Source organism: Cervus elaphus, chromosome 24 (genome assembly GCF_910594005.1).
Source record: "Cervus elaphus chromosome 24, mCerEla1.1, whole genome shotgun sequence".
Lineage (NCBI taxonomy): Eukaryota > Metazoa > Chordata > Mammalia > Artiodactyla > Cervidae > Cervus > Cervus elaphus.
In genome coordinates this window covers 18178929-18193835 of record NC_057838.1, presented here as the reverse complement: position 1 = coordinate 18193835, position 14907 = coordinate 18178929, and the positions used below count along the sequence as shown (strand labels likewise).

Genomic DNA, 14907 nt, shown 5'->3' with positions numbered 1-14907 from the left:
ATAGGAAAATAGAGACATTCCTGGCAAGTGATATGTTATGTCACCAAATGTGCGTTTACTGTCTGTGTCTGTTTTATATTTTCACTCAACATTGACATTGTGCCGATTAAGGCCTCAGGTGAGTGTTAACTTCCTCTATGTGGTCTGTTGACCCAAATGCCAGTAGATCAAACATTTCATCCCATCTTGTAAACACTTTGGGCAAGTAGAATTCCAGGACTGAGATTCATGTTTTCTAACTGGAGAGCTGACATTCAGAGAGCTTCTGTGTCTGTGGTCTGATAAGAAGATGAAAAGGTTGGGATTCGTCTCACGTGAGGGTGTGTATGCACTCTGAGCATCACTATGAGGTCACACTGCTGTTCCTACTTGAATGGTACCTCAGAGACCAAGGTTGTGGTTTCACAGGCATCCTTTCACTTCTCTGCCTTCGGTTCCTTCATTTGTACAATGATAAGCCTGGCTTGGGCCAGGGGTTAGAAACACAAGTACCTCCATGGGCAGGACAGATGACAGGACCATAAACATGTATATTACAATGTACCACAGCATCGCTGCTTGTTCTCTTCACACTCACAAAAGCAACAGTGTTGAAATTCCAGTCTCTTTCACAGATCGTTAATCTTTTCATTGGCATCCTTTCCACACGCCAGTCATGGCTCTTCTCGTAGCTTGTTTTCCTAATGGAAGATTAAGTTGTATTCTTTTGCGGCAGACACACTTTGTTGGCGTGTTAAACCCAGGAATCTTTATGTCCTAGAAAAGTCTGTCTTTTTTTGGAAACATGTAACGCTTTGTTTTTTTTCTTTTCCATTCTTGAAAAAGGCATGAATGTGATGATGCATTTTTCTTTTTTTGTTCTACTATAATAAAAGCAGTGATGGCACTGGGATGATACCTGTGAATGACACTGAACCTCAGAATGGGGAGTGATTGGAGGTGTGGGAACTGTGGCCAAAGGAAGTGTGTCCTCTGGACCTTCCTTCCCTCTCTGCCGCAGGTGGCTGCCCCTCAGTATCATTCGATTGTTGACCTCTGCGAATATTAGTCCAGGATGGACGTGTGTGCTCAATTTATTTTCAAGAACTATAAATCCTGATTATTTTACATGGAATTCTCCTGAGTTTTAGAGGTTGGCCACAGAATTTAAATTTAAATAAACATAAATGATAGCAGTGTTTCATGTCAATGACTCAGGCCAAACGTGAGAAGACTATGAACCTGATGCCCATAAAGCTCTGAGAGTTTGGAGCAAAATGATCTTAAAGTTCTTTTACCCCTAGAACTTTTTCTTTTTAGACAGATATTTATATACCCCTTACTGTTCTCTAGGCACACTTAATGCACTTTACATGTCCTAACTCGTTTAATCTTCACAGCAGCTTTGTAAAGTTGGTGCCATTATCTTCGTCTTACAGATAAGGGGCTGAGACAGAGGAGTTGAGTGACTAGCCCAATGTCCCAGAGCAAATAGGTGGTAGCCCCAGAATTCCAGCAGCGGTCCTCCACATCAGAGCCCCAGCTCTCTTCCTTTATCCAGGTAAGCTTCTGTTTTCTAAAATGTCTCCTTAACAAACGTTAGTTTATAAATTTTTTGTGGACAATGAGCGTATTTATTTGGATTTGTATGAAGTGAGAAGTCTGAAATAGTTTTATTTGTATGTGGAAAAAAGATCCATTAGTTTAGGTCAGTTCAATACCCTGCTCACCTTAGTAGGACTGACAAGAATGAGATGCTGGTTAGAATCTTCCAATCGGATCTCATTTGCTAATAAGTGACTGACCTCTGGTTGGCTACTCATGATCCTCAGAGGAAGTGATTAATACTTTGCTTTTCTGCCTGCCTGGGTTTTCAGAGATGTTAATACAAATGGAAATTCAGCCATCTATTTAAGCAATCTGTCATAGCAAACAGATTTCTACAGCTTTTTGGTTAAAGAGGTTTTTGAATGTGTGTATGAGCAATATATGGGCTGACTTTTTATTTCAGCAAATATAAAGATGTATTATCACTTGAGGTTTGTTATTAACCTCTGTTTCACCTCCGTTAATATTTACTCTGAAGGTCAATAAATCTTGATATTCACTTCAACAGAAGCCAATATCTTCAGATTATGAGTTGTTAATCTTGGCCAAACTGAAAAATTGTGTGAATATTTTTCTTTTGCTAGAGAAAATGAGGACATTTTTGGTCTCCTTTTTCTTCAGGCTCTCTTAAAAGGGAAAGTTCTTTTTTATCTGAATCTTCAAACACCTTTCCAGATTTAGCGTTGGGAGTTGAGGGTATGAGTTTTAAGATGAATTTTGTAAGGGTCTCTGTCCCACTGAAAGTACTGCAGGAAGGTAGGGGTTAAACAAATCTTATTTTAAACCCTTCTGTGAAATCCTTTGATATTAGGGGAACTAAGAGAGGACTGTAGCCAAATCATCACTGCCCATCTTTGCGTTGTTTACTGACGTTGCTCAATTTGAGTCCTAACAAGTGTAATGCATTTCTAGATCCTGCCAGCCAAAAACTATGTAGACAAATAGCTGCATCTGCTCCATCTCAGGATACAAAACAGCAAGTGTGAAAAGATACAGGTAAGTGTTTTTGCTTTGCTTTCCAAACCATAAATGCTGGGCTTGAAGTGTACAAGAGAAGCCATTGGTTCACAGTTTCAAGGGAGGGATTTTAGTCTCATAATCTGCAGAATCATGCCTAAGCAACAAAGAAATTCATGACAAAAGGAGATGAAAAATCATGGAAGAAGTTAGAGGTCGTCTTAGCTGATGGCTGGTGGTTGCTGCTCAGGATGATGGGAGAATGTAGCATTTGGAAATAGCTATGCAGAGGGGAAAGGGGCATCTCAGGGGTTGATTTAAGGGGAAAAAATGTCCAAGATTTTCTGAGATGTTTGATTCGGGGATGGAGGGTAGGGGAGACAGGAAGTAAGGATGGGGTGTGTGTGTGTGTGCATGCTAAGTCCTTCAGTCATGTTCGACTCTTTATGACCCTGTGGACCATAGCCTGCCAGGCTCCTCTGTCCAACAGATTCTCCAGGCAAGAATAATGGAGTGGGCTGCTGTGTCCTTCTCCAGGGGGTCTTCCCAACACAGGGATTGAACCTGGGAGAGGAGCCAGGAAGTAAGAGTGGGGATTTGTAACATGTGGTGGGAAACTGGTGAGGCCAAGCCCCTAGAACCTTGTTTCTCAAAGTGTGGTCCTGGGACCAGCGGTATCAGCATCACCCAGGAACTGATTAGAAATGCCCAGTATCGGCCTTTCCGAGAGTTGTGAAACTCTGGGGGTGGGGCTCAGCAAAACATGATTGGATGAGTGGTCCAGTTGAGTGTGAAACACACAGGTTTGAGATCCACTGCTCGAAGGCCCAGATTTATCAGTCTCATCTGTACACTGTAATTCCTTGGGGAGTTTCCAAAATAATGATGCCTGGGTTTTACCCCCAGAGGTTCCCATTTAATTGGTCTGGGGTATGGCCTGGACATCAGCATATTTTATAGCTTCCAGGATGATTTTAATGGGCAGCCAGGAGAATTACTCTAGGGCATGTTCTAGTCCTGAATTACTTCTTCAGATTTAATTCTCTCTTTTTCACATCAAATATTTTATAATGCTTCCTTTACTATCCTGAAATGAAATTTACATGAATATTATTTCTCATGCACATATTTTTAACTGAACATAAAGGAGAAATAACAGAAACATAATTTGTTACAATGTGCATTTTGAACATTTTAATTCATGAATCTGACTACACTTACAGGGAAGGAAGCAGATGTTCAGGTTGAGTTATTATCAAGTGACAGTTGCAAATGCAGATTGATCCAGGTGTGTTGAATTGGCAACTCAAAAATCAAACCATAGGTGACATTACTGCCGGGGTTGGGGGCAGGGAATTTTGAAAGGAACAGACCTTGGTAAAGTTTCTAACAAAAGCATCATCCGTTTTCTATTTCTCTGAGACCATATTCAAAGTGTGTACTTAAAAGAAGGTGGGCTTCCTAGGTGGCTCCAAGTGATATAGAATCTGCCTGCCAATGTGGGAGACACAGGAGAGGGGGGTTTGATCCCTGGATCCGGGGGATCCTCTGGAGTAGGAAACAGCAACCTACTCCAGTGTTCTTGCCTGGGAAGTCCCATGGACAGAGGAGCCTGGTGGGCCACAGTGCCTGGGGCACAAGCGTGGGGCAGGACTGACACGCAGGCCCTGTGTTGCAGTGGATGCCACGGCCCCTCGCTAGGCTGCTCCTCCAGGACTGAAGCACCTGTTTCCCCAGCTGCTGGCAGTGCTGACGGCTGATGGCCTTTAGCTGTGGGTCCTCTTTGGGTCTTGCCCTCAGCTGAAGGAAGCTGCCTAGCTCAAGGCACAGACTCCATTCACAGGCTGGTCAAGGCGGGGCTGTAAGTGGGGCAGCCCCCCACCTCATTCAGGACAGCTCTGAAAGGCCGTCTTGGCTGTAGATCTTCTTGTTGGGTTGACTGAGATCTTTGCTTCAACTGTACTGTATTGCAGCTCAGCTTCTCTCCTGACCATCTCCCCCACCCCACCCCACTCCCACCCTGCCCCACTCCCCTGCGCTCAGCTCCTCAGGGGTGTTGATTTTGAGAACAGTCTGCAATAAACTTGCTGCTGTAGGTCTGTCTCAGAGCCTGCTCCCTTGGGAACTGATAAGTAATACTGTCCTTAGGGGAAAGCTGAGTCCTTTACTAGTCAACTGGGTTACGGTCATCACAAAAAGATTCTTGTTTAGTGTTTTATCCCATGAGAGCAGCTTCACTGAGACAGGCTGGGACAAAACTGGAACTGCATTTGGCAGAGGGATGGTTGGGAGCTCCAGAGCGGGCAGATGGGGGAGGGCGAGGTGGGGAGAATGGATCAGGCATTGGAGCTGTGAGTGCTCAGAACAGATTCCAGGGAACTGATCTGGTAGAGACTCCACTAAATGCAGAGGCAGGGTAGCCTTAAGCAGAGATGTAAATGAGGCAACATTTGTTTTCCTTTTCCCCAGTATTGCTTTTCACTCCACGGAGTCTGAAGCTATCAGAACCTACTCCCTGGAAAAGATCTGATAAGCTATTTACCCCTTAGTGTGAATCTAAGTCAACAGTTTTGTTTTTTCTCTTTCAGAGATATTTGCATTTTAAGTATTGTTATGGAATAACAATTGTGGTCCTTGATTAAAAGGAATTTCAAGAAATAGTGCTTACAGAGAAGGATTGGGGGTGGGGAAAAGGGAGTCTTTCCTCTTCTCACCCACTTAAACCCAGTTCTCATTGTGGGTAACATAAAAGTAAAAATGGGGTACCCTGGCAGAAATGTCCATTAGCTCTTTGGGGATGAGTCATTCATGAATTTTATTTCCCCATCCCCTTGGAATTCGATGTATAATTTCAAAGAAAAGCTCCATCATTTTGATGAATAGAGATAGATTTCTAAAGATAGAACAAGTCTGAGCATCTTCAGTGGTCTGGACATGTTAGAATCATGAGTGTGGGTTTTGAAAAAAGTATAAAAATGTGAGAAAACAGCTGTAAATTTTATTTATTTGCAAAGTTTATACTAGAAGATGTGCTGTCTTGGCCCAGTAATTTTGTGTCTCTGGCCTTTAATTGCTTTGCCATGAAACAGATCATTATTCAGATTCCTCTCATGAAATTCTTTATCGTTCTTCTCTTCAATCATCTTAATGAAATAGAAGGAGAAATGAAAAAGTGAAAGCAATGAGAGCAGCTTTAAGAAGTGTCTGTAAAGGACTCCGTCCTCTTCAGCAGCCCTGTCATTCACTGTTTCATTCAATCCACAGAGACTGCTTTCCTACACAGTGCTAGGCTAGTAGTCCTCACTCTGTCCAGAAGCAGAACAAATAAAGAGACACTAGTTTATGACCTTGCGTAATTCCAGTGGAACAACATCTTTCTTGATCTGCTGACCCTCAGGGCAAGACGTTATTTACTGCTCGAGTTAGTTGTGTCCTTGGCCATGAATTAACTATGACTTTGTGCCTCAAGTGCGGCTTGTGTGCAAAGTCCTCACATGCAGTTGGCCAGTGTTGTTTGCATAATGTATTGACTGTGCATATTTAAGCAACACCTTGGTGGATCATTAATACCAGGTACGGTTACCGAAATGAAACCCTTGAGAATTTCTCCCCATAGTAATCTGAAGTCTTGCCAGCTTTCACGCCTTTCCTGAAAGCAAACTGATGGTGTTCCTTTTACCTCTCTTTTTAAGTTCTTCCAACAGCTTCGATAGTTATAAGTAATTTGGTTAAGCTTTCTGAGCCATGCACACAATATATTTTTTAAATGTTTATTTATTTGGCTGCGCCAGTTCTTAGTTGCGGCATGTAGGATCTTCGTGTTCATTGCAGCATGTAGAATCTTTTAGCTGTGGCCTGTGAACTCTCAGTTGTGATGTACCGGATCTAGTTCCGGATCTAGTTCCTTGACCAGGGATTGAACCCAGGCCCCCATGTATTGGGAGCTCAGTCTTAGCCATTGGACTGCCAGGCAAGTCCCAAACACAACTTTTCTTAGTGAAATGAGGCAAGATCTGAGGGAAGAAATCCCAACAGCAGGACATTATGATTTTCTGAGAATGTTCTTTATCCATAAAACAATTTGATACAGGTGCTTTGACGGTGCAAAGTGACAAGGTTAGTAGGTGTGACTTGCAGGTGTACCCAGCCGAGTTCCCTCCTGTGGGCCCCTCCCCTTCTCTAGGCCGGGCCTGCAAGGAATGAACAGGACACGCGTGGATCCCTGTCTAGGGGAGCTCCCGTTCTGAGTGGGGAGAGAGACTTAATGCAGCAAATAAGGAAACTGTGGGAAGAAGAGAAAAAGGAGAATTGAGGAGAACCTAGGGTGCTGAGGTGGGGAGCGCCTGAGGCGTCAAGAAGCGATGCAGGTCAGTTTCACGGAAGAGGCGACATTTCAGGGAGGGGGATGTACAGGAGGTGAGGGCGAGAGCCAGGGGATCGCGGGCCCAGGGCTCTTTATGCACGTGGCTGATGGCAGCCTGTGGTGTCCGGGAGCTTCAGCTGAGACAGCGGAGAGCAGGGGGAGAGAGGGGGGCGGGAGGAAGGGAGGGAGGGAGCAGGGGGGGAGAGGGGGGGCGGGAGTGGGGGAGAGAGCAGGGGGAGAGAGAGGGGGGCGGGAAGGAGGGAGGGAGCAGGGGGAGAGAGGGGCGGGAGGGGGAGTGGGGAGAGGGGCGGGAGGGAGCAGGGGGAAGGAGAGGGGGGCGGGAGGGGGGAGAGGTGAGGGGAGAGTGGGGAGGGAGCAGGGGGAGGGAGAGGGGGGCGGGAGGGGGGAGAGGGGAGGGAGGAGAGGGGAGGGGGGAGGGAGCAGGGGGAAGGAGAGGGGGCGGGAGGGGGAGGGGGAGGGAGCAGGGGGAGGGTGGGGGGGCGGAGGGGAGGGGGTGGGGGGAGGGGGAGAGAGAGAGGGGCGGGAAGGAGGGAGGGAGCAGGGGGAGAGAGGGGCGGGAGGGGGAGTGGGGAGAGGGGCGGGAGGGAGCAGGGGGAAGGAGAGGGGGGCGGGAGGGGGGAGAGGTGAGGGGAGAGTGGGGAGGGAGCAGGGGGAGGGAGAGGGGGGCGGGAGGGGGGAGAGGGGAGGGAGGAGAGGGGAGGGGGGAGGGAGCAGGGGGAAGGAGAGGGGGCGGGAGGGGGAGGGGGAGGGAGCAGGGGGAGGGTGGGGGGGCGGAGGGGAGGGGGTGGGGGGAGGGGGAGAGAGAGAGGGTGGGGGAGGGGGAGAGAGAGAGGGGCGGGAGGGAGGGGGAGAGAGAGAGGGGCGGGAGGGAGGGGGAGAGAGAGAGGGGCGGGAGGGAGGGAGGGAGCAGGGGGAGAGAGAGGGGCGGGAGGGAGCAGGGGGACGGAGAGAGGCAGCAAGTGGGGAGAGAGAGGGGCGGGAGTAGAGAGAAGGAGCAGGGGGAGGGAGAGAGGGGCGGGAGGGGGAGGGGCGGGCGGGAGGGTGCAGTGGGGTGGAGACGCCTGTGGAGATTGTAGCCACTACTGCGAGGCGCCGGGGAAGCCACTGCTGGCCTTTGAGCAGGGGAAGAACAGGACCCGAGTCACGGTTTGGAAGCGTCCCCTCCATGGTTCTGTTGAGAGCTGGCCGTAGGGGTCTGGCAGAATGGGGACTGTTGCATCAGTGCAGGAGAAGGAAGGTGGCGGCCGGCACCGTGATGGTGGAGGGGGATGTGGTGAGAAGTTGTCAGATCGCGGTGGAACCACAGGGATTTCTGACAGATTGGATGTGGAGCCCCTGGCGGCTCAGACAGTAATAAGAGTTGCCTGCAGTGCCGGAGACCTCGATCCCTGTGTTGGGAAGATCCTTTGGAGAAGGAAATGGCAACCCCCTCCAGTACTCTTGCCTGGAGAATCCCATGAACATGAGATCCCAAAGAGTCGGACATGACTGAGCGACTTCACTTTCACTTTTCACTTTTCATGACAACGTGGGAAGCTTCCCAAAGTGTTGTGCTGTGGAAGAATTGGATAGCTGGAAGGATGAGGTTTCCATCAACTAAGATGTGTAGGTGATGCAGGGTGCAAATATTTTAAGAAATCAGTTTGGACATTTTCAGATTGTCGTGTCTGTTAGACTTCCACATGGAGACAATGAGATATATGAACCAGCTAGAAGTCTGAACTAGAAATGTAAATGTGGGATTTACATTGAAAAGGTTTCTCTCTCATTCCTCATGATTATGACTGTCATTGTTACTCTACTTAATAATAGAAGCAGAGAAAAAGAGAGGAAGAAGCATGGTGTTTTTGACCTCATTTTCCTAAAATTGGCAGTTTGATTTGAAAAGTAACACTATTTTGACAAGGGTTGCTCTGTTATAAAAAGAACTGTCTAGTTGGATCATGGAAAGAAAAATTAGAATTATTGGGTGGCTACAGTTTATGTGACAGATGCTTTACTGAGAGAATCTGATAATTAAAAACTCATGTCTTTCGAGACTCATCCTGGACAAGCATGACAGGTATTTTGATTTACCAGCTAAAGTGGCGGCTCCATATGGCAGTAGCGTCAGCGTGGTTTACGAGCCACGTCGTCCCCATCTGCGTGGAAGGCGCTCTCCTGTGTGTCCCTCACGCACACAAGGCTGCCACACTCACACTCTGACACCGGCCGTGTGGGTTTCTGCCCACACCATGCAGCTCTCTGCCACAGCAGCGGGATGTCCTCAATTCCATTCCATTCTGACACTGATTGGAGTCAGTGTTGGCGCCACAGGTTAAGGGCTCAGTCCTACAGGACCGCCCTCAACCTCAGAGGTCAGCTGTGTGTCCCTGGTTGTCGCTGGGGCTTCTGACCAACTTGCCATAAAGCACAGGTTTCCAGACTCCTTTCTTGGGGTTCTGTCATTTGCTAGAAGAGCTCACAGAATTTTGGGAAACACATACTTACATTTATTGATTTATTACATAATAAAGGCTGTGATGAAGGAAGCAGATGATCAGACGGATAAAGAGAGGTGGGGTGAGGTCTGGAGGGGTCCTAAGCAGAGAGGCTTGTGTCCCCAGTGAGCTGGGATGCACTGGCCTCTGGGCACATGGACGTGCTCAGTAAACTTGGAAGTGTACCAAGCTCAGACTTTGGGGATTTTTATGGGGGCTTCATCGAGGAGGCACAACCATTGGCTCAGTCTCTGATCTCTCGCCCCTTCCCAGAGGAGGAGGGGTAGGGCTGAAAGTTCCAAGCTTCTCACTGTGGCTTGGTCTTTCTGGTGATCAGCCCCCATTATGCAGCCCTCCAGGAGTCGCCTTATTAGGACAAAAGTTTCCTGTCACCCAGGAGACTCCGAAGGACTTAGGAGCTCTATGTTAGGAACTGGGGTGAAAGTCTAAATAAGAGAAGGAAAGGTTCTCCTAGTAGCCTTATCATCTAAGAGATTACAAGGATTTCAGGAGTTCTGTGTTAGGAACGGGGTGCAAAGACCAATGATATACTCTCTATGATTTCACACCATCCTTTGAAATACTGTTTCCTTGCATTCTACATGAAGTAATTAGCATTTGTAAAAATTCACATCCATTGAGATTTTAATCATGTTTTAAAACTCAAATCTATATAAAATAAACTTGTTCCATAAGCATTCACCTGAAGACATTGAGAAGAGATTTAGCCCAACTTTTAGAGCAGAGGAGGTTAAATTCTGCATCTATTTGAAGGATTTTCTAACAAACTGATGTGAGTTATGAGAGAGAGCCCCTGGTATCAATATAGCCCCTGGTAACAGGGCCTATATAGATGTTTACTAATTAGTTATTAAGGAATTTTTTGCATCTAGAATGATTTTACTTCAGTTGTCCAGATATATGTGTATGTGTGTGTGTGTATAAAAGAGAATTATGCATCATCATTGTGCCTTATAATTTAATTTACAGCACTTTGCAAGTGCTCCTGTTTTGCTGAAACACGAGTGGACACTAAGTGGGATGGATTTTTATTACACTCTTGGCACATCCTACATTTTGTAAATTCATTAGTCTGTTTTTCCGTCTCGTTTTTAAGAAGTCACTGTTTGCAGCTGTCTTCTGCAGCAGTGATCTCCCTACTGGAGGCTTCATTGTGATGCTTTTAAAAATGAAACTGACTCCGGAGAGGTCAGATTCTGTTTTCTCACCATTTATCCAACCTAAAGAGATTTCTAAAAGAATCTCTAGCCATTCTTTTATGATCAGAAGGAAACTTGAGTTACCTCTTTCTCCTTTTCACTCCAGAAAGAAGAGCAATTCTGGCTGGGTCATATCACCTCTGGAGCCTTAACTATGGATCAAGTGAATTTAAACAATCTCTTAAATAAATCATGGAGGTGCTACTTACTTTCTTTGGCAACAGTCAAATCCTAGTGCATGTGGAAAACTTACATAATTCATCTAAGACACCCCGCAGTTTGAATCATCACTTTGCAGTTTTGTTCGTTCTTGGCTTCTCCTCATCGTTGATCAGTTGTTTTCTCATTTAGCTTCCCACTGGGAAGGACAAATGTTTTTGTATCACTGTCAAAGTTAATTTCTATGATGGAACTTCTCAAAGCATCCGGGCACGTCATCATCCGAAAGAGTGGAGGATGGTGGGAGAAGAAGCAATGCTGAAGACAGTGCTGGGGCCTCCGGAGAGGCTGCCCCACCGCCATCCACTCTAGGCTTCTCCTGCCTTTCCTGACCATGTTCTGCAAGGTCCAAGCAATCCTTTGTTTCCTCTTATAAATGCCTCTTAAAATAAAGGAATTGACTTCCCTGGCAGTTCGGTGGTTCAGACTCGGTGTTTCCTGTGCTGAGGACGTGTGTTCAGTCCCTGGTCGGGGAACTATGATCCCATAGGCTTCACAGTGCTGCTAAAAAAATTAATAATAATAATTACCACAGTCTGATAGTGTCAGAAGAGCCACGACCCTGGAGTCAAGTAGATCTGCATGGCCATCCGGGTCTTGGGCAAGGGGAATTCATCCTTCTGAGCCTCAGTTGTCTATCTTTAAATTAGAACCATGATAACTAATTCAGTGCTACTCTGAGTATAAAGATAATGATGCCTGTAACGTAGCTACAGCACAGGAGGTTTTCAGTAACCATTAATGAACTCCATGCGTGAGTGTGTGCCCACTTACTTCAGGCGTATCTGACTCTTTGTAACACAGTGGACTGTAGCCCACCAGGCTCCTTTGTCCATGGGATTCTCCAGGCAAGAGTATTGGAGTGGTATTGCCATGCCCTCCTCCAGGGGATCTTCCTGACCCAGGGATTGAACCCAGATCTCCTGCATTACAGGCAGATTCTTTACCGTCTTGAGCCACCAGGGATGCCCGATGACCTCCATAGGTACGAGTATTCTCAGAAGAATTATATTCCAGAAATATTACAAGAGTAAACCTCAGAATGGGTCAATTTAGGAAATACATCATTCTAGAAGAGTATGTGCATCATACATGTACAGTTTTGAGAACAATGGCAGAAAAAACGAGTGCGGCTATGTACTCTTGTGTTTGGCTTCTTCCACTCAACATAATATTTATTGATACTGACTCAACATTGCTTGTGTTGAGTGGATCAGTCAATTCACCAATTGAGTGTTTCTTGATGAAATATTGTAGATATTTACATTAATTTGGCTTTGTAATTGACAGAGCTGGTTGAATGCATTTTTATTGACTTATTTCTCTCCATCAATACTTTTCACATTTGAGAAGAGCATAGGGTTGTTCTTGTCCCCTGTTCTTTTCTCTACCCCTTTGACAGTGTTTATTCTTCTTGGCAAAACTTTCATGACGTTGAATGTTGATAATGTCGTCATCAAGCTTCACCCTTCAACACAGATATCATTACTAGTTTTGCTTTAGGATAGTGGGAGGGCCAGTGTCCTCACAGAAGGTCATCAGTTTAGGGTGAAGCAAGTTTACTGCTGGATTAATGAAACCTCTTCTTGGGTATTTTCCTGCTTTGGCAAATCTTCTCTAAGCAGTGAGAGCAGAAATGCATGTGGGGGTCTGAGTACAAGAATGCAGAAGCTGTGCTTGCATAGGTTTACATTTCATTTTTTTCTTCCTTTTTCCCAAATCTTTTCAAGTGCTGCCCAGAACTTGTCATTATAGAACCAGTTTGTTTTGTTTGCTTCTGCATAGATGATTAATTTCCTTCTTCATAACAATAGGAGTCAGAGTTCTAAAAGTCAAGTGGTGTTTCCACAGTGTTTATCATGAAAAACAGCACTTCTCTCCACCCAGGAGTCCCACTCGCCAGAGGGAACTGGTCTTAATTCTTTCTTTTACTTTTTCTTCTCCTATTTACCTCCTTTTCTAAATCATATGCTTAAACTGATATTTATGAGTTCATTAATTTTAAAAAATTGTTTACTTACGTATAGTTATTTTACAATGTTTTGTTAATTTCTATCATTGTTCAATCACTAAGTTGTGCCTGACTGTGACCCCCTGGACCGTAGCACGCCAGGCCTCCCTGTTGCTTAACCATCTCCCAGAGTTCACCCAAGTTCATGCCTATTGAACCAGTGATGCTACCCAACCGTTATCTTATCCTTTGTGACCCTCTTCTTCTTTTGCCTTTAATCTTTCTCATCATCAGGATCTTTTCCAGTGAATCAGCTCTTTGCACCAGGTGGCCAAAGCATTGGAACTTCATCATCAGTCCTTCGAATGTATGTTCAGGGTTGATTTCTCTTAGGATTGACTGGTTTGATCTCCTTGCTGTCCAAGGGACTCTCACGGTCTTCTTCAGCACCACAGTTCGAAAGCATCAGTTCATCAGCGTTCAGCCTTCTTTATGATCCAACTCTCACATCTGTGTATAACTACCAGAAAGACCATAGCTTTGACTGTATGAATCTTTGTCTGGCAAAATGTTGTCCTTGCTTTTTAATGTGCTGTCTAGGCTTTTCATAGCCTTCCTATGTGTCCCACAGTGTTCGTTCCTACTATACAGCGAAACGAATCAGCTGTGTATATACATAGACTCCCTCTTTTCCAGGTCTCCTCCTCATTTAATTCCCACAGAGCACTGCATAGGGTTCCCTGGCCGTGCAGCGGGTTCCCGTCAGTTCTGTTTTATACAGAGTGATGGATGTATGTCAGTCCCAGGCTCCCCTTCATCCCGCCTTCCTTTTCTCCCCTTGGTGTCCATGGGTTTGTTCTCTATGTCTGTGTCTCTGTTTTGCAAATATGTTCATCTCTACCATTTTTCTAGATTCCACATATATGTGCTAATATATGATGTTTTTTCTCTTTTTGACTTTCTTCACTCTGTGTGATGCTCTCTAGGTCCATTAATTTTATATTCCACATGTACTTTCTAAATTCTCCTCCCCCATCTTTCTTAATATGGTTATATCACAATTCCTGGTTACAGTAGCATTTTGTATTATTAGAGCTTTGTAAACACTGTTCATAAACTAGCTATGAATTATCCTGTATTATATATCTTCTTTCATACAGATTTTCAGGATTTTTTTTAAACAAGATAATAGTTGCTATGATTTTGTTACCTGTAAAGCATTATGGATGTGAACTAATTTTCTTGAAGCATTGTATCAGACATTTGTCAACACTGAGTCACACCTGCCACCCTTCAACCCTCAGTCTTGTAGGATCTTTCTTCAACTGCTGCATACTTGTTACCAACATTACTCAAAAGACCTTAGTGGTACCCACAGACACAAAGGTAAAGGTTTCCCTGTGCAGAACTCCCTCGCTGGTTAGTATCAAATAAGACAGGGCCTCGAGGACTTAACGGCTAACACTTTTCAGTACAGACAAGTTCTTCTCTTTGTTTAAGCTGTGCTCTCATTGCTCAGCCCGAGCATCTGGTCCTGAAGGCCACCTCCCTGCACATCCCTTTTCCAGCCCCCTGCTCTCTCGGCTCTTTTGGCCCTGGGTGGGGTGCAGGTCCAACTCCAGTTTTACCACCCATGACTGAAGTGAGTGGGCTTATGCAGCTCATCTGCCTTGATGACCCCCACAGCCACTGGGCATCTACCATTAAGGGGGTCACGGATGCTTAGATCCCCTGTGAGAGTTGTAGACTCTGACTTAAGCAAAGGAAAATAAAAACAGTAAGTTAATCTTAGGCTTTCTGCTCATCTTTTGGTTTTGGATTTAGCTGGATCCTTAAAGAACGCTTGCATCTGAGTTTTAGTCATATCCTTCCTCTCCCTGTCTATTATCTTGTTTTCTAATGATTTATTCTATTTTAACAACAACTCTCCCTGGCATATGTTTCATGGTGTAAGGGCTGTGTTCTTAGTCTCCCAGGCAGTTACTGCTTGGAAACCACAAATGCTTGCCTGTCTCTACAAACCTGACTCTTGCTGGTAGGAAGCACTGTTGTGCACTGGGTGTGTTCATACCCACTCAGCACATAGACTGAATGATTTTTTTGTTGGTG

At 45.4% G+C, this 14907-nt stretch overlaps 1 long non-coding RNA gene across 1 annotated transcript; it reads left to right on the top strand.

Moving 5' to 3' along the window:
- Positions 1-1417: 1417 nt before the first annotated feature.
- LOC122683301 lies at positions 1418-10843 on the top strand. The gene is made up of 3 exons (XR_006337677.1): positions 1418-1540; positions 2500-2583; positions 10735-10843. It is a non-coding gene; the product is annotated as an uncharacterized LOC122683301 (long non-coding RNA).
- The last annotated feature ends 4064 nt before the right edge of the window (positions 10844-14907 follow it).